The sequence below is a fragment of the Miscanthus floridulus genome, chromosome 4, assembly GCF_019320115.1.
Source record: "Miscanthus floridulus cultivar M001 chromosome 4, ASM1932011v1, whole genome shotgun sequence".
Taxonomy (NCBI): domain Eukaryota; kingdom Viridiplantae; phylum Streptophyta; class Magnoliopsida; order Poales; family Poaceae; genus Miscanthus; species Miscanthus floridulus.
This window is the reverse complement of record NC_089583.1, coordinates 69,531,025-69,533,422: the sequence shown is the minus strand read 5'-3', so window position 1 is coordinate 69,533,422 and position 2,398 is coordinate 69,531,025.

The window sequence follows — 2,398 nt, the reverse complement described above, 5'->3', positions numbered from 1 at the left end:
ACCCATGCCTATGGTCGACCAGAGACAAGGACGACAATGGTCGTCGGGGGCGAATCCAAATCTCGATGATGGCGCGACGGAGCTAGGGTTTGTGGCACCCTGGCAGATGGCGAGGTGGAGCTCAGGGCTAGGGCTACGGTAGAGCTTCGAGCTCTTGGGGGCAGGGGCGAGGGCGGGGGCGGGGGCAGGGTAGGCATCGGAGAAGGGCCAGAGTGCAACACGGCGATGGTGGCAGCGGCGCGAAAATCGGGCACCCCTTTGGGGTTTTTTTGAACTGCGACGAAGGACTTAGCCGATTTGGGACTACGGACAGGGTATATATAAAAGGACGCTTAACCGAGGTGGGTAGCATAGGGTGCCCGCCATGGTTAATATTAACCGAGGCGGGTGGCTTAGATTGCCCGCCAGGGTTAATATTAACCGAGGTGGACGACTTAGGTTGCCCGCCTCAGTTAAGATTTTCCATTTTTTTATATTTGATGCAATGCCTCAGTTATTTTTGTTTTACAATGCTTTAAAATTGATATTTAATTTGTAATGCTTTTTAAAATTCATAGGAGTAGTAGTGTAGGAGTAATAGAGTAGTGGTAGTAGTGTAGGAGAAGTGTAGGAAGTGGTAGTAGTGTAGGAGTAGTAGTAGAGTAGTAGACTTGTAGTAGTAGGAGTAGTGTTGTAGGAGGAGGAGTAGTGTTGTAGGAGGAGTAGTAGACTTGTAGTAGTAGTAGTGTTGTAGGAGTAGTAGGAGTTGTCTTGTAGTAGTAGTAGTGTTGTAGTAGCACTAGTAGAGTAGGACTTGTTAATGAAATACTTGTTTCATTCCTTTCAACAAATATTAGATTATTTTTAAAAATCAGACACTTAACACGTATAGATTACGATCTCCCACAGTCATATATATATATGGTTCCATTACAATAATAATTAGTTACATAAAAGTTCTTGATAATCAATAAGTGACTACAATATTACATATTTGTGTGGCACACATATCATTTTGTTGCAAGTGTTCCCACGACAGTCTTCTTCTCACCGTCGGGTCAAAACCAGGGCATCCTCTTGGTCTTGTTGACGCGGGTCTCGACCAACTTGATCTTCTATGGTTGATCGGGAAAGAGCGATCTTCGGGGCTCCGGACTCCATCAGCTCCCACAATCCTTTGCTTTTCGGACACAACCGCGCATTTTTTGCTGTCTTTGGGCATCGGGCAGTAGGCTACTTGTGCGCAGCGGCTTGCTAGTACCCACTGATCATCTTTGTAGCCGACACTTTGGAGCTCCACAGTGGTTAGCCCAAAGTCGTCCATGACAACCCCCTTTGGTTTGACCCATTGGCATCGGAAGATAGCTAACTATAGGTCACCGTCGTAGTCAAGTTCCCATATCTCTTCAATCTTCCCAAAGTATGTCTTGGTCTACCCTGTTGACTTATCGATGCCCTCATATCGAACACCATAGTTCTGTGTTGTCCTTCTCCTTTGTGTGGAACTTGTATCCATTGATGTCATAACCTTGCCATGTGGTGATTTGGGTGGATGCGCTAGACGCAAGCCTCGCTTCATCAGACTTTCCACGGGGTATGTCCTATAGCTCTTTGATCCACGTCGTGAAACTGATCTTGTGCTATTTATGGACCCATGCCTCCGTGCGTTGTCCATCATGAGCGGTGTGGATCTCCTCTAGGTGCTTTGTCAACATATGGTTCCATAACCACTAGCTAGTTGAGTACACTCTGATGAGCTTCTTGCACTATTTTGTACTGTACATCGGTGCGTACTTTCCTCCCCATGCAACCCATTCCCGAGGTTCTACCTTCATGCTGAGCGACAGGTAGGCCTATCGCCCTTCCATCTCGGATGGGCCTAGTGCAGCAGTTAACGGCCTCCTCGGTTGTGTATGCCTCAATCATAGAGCCCTCTAGGTAGGCACAGTTAAGGACATATCTGTTGAGGGTCGACATGAACCGCTCGTATGTCCACATCTGGTGCAGGTACACGGGTCCTAGTTCCTGTATCTAATCAACCATGTGAATCATCAGGTGTGGCATAATATCGAAGAAAGACGATGGGAAGCACATCTTGAGCTGGCAAAGGGTCTCTACGATGAACTGTTTTAGGCCAGGCAGCTCAGCTTCATCGTTGACCTTCTTTGTGATGCAGTTGAAGAAGTAGGACATGCGTGTGATGACCATCTTCATGTACTCTAGATTGATAGCCCTAATAACAATTGGAAGGAATGCTGTGAGCATGATGTGGCAGTCATGTGCGTTGAAGTTAGTTAGTGTGAGGTCCTTCATTGAGACTAGGCTCTTGATGTTGGAAGAGAAATCGATCGGCACCTTGAGACCCCTAAGCCACTGGCAAATGACCCTCTTCTCATCTCTCATCAGGTTGTAGCTCGTG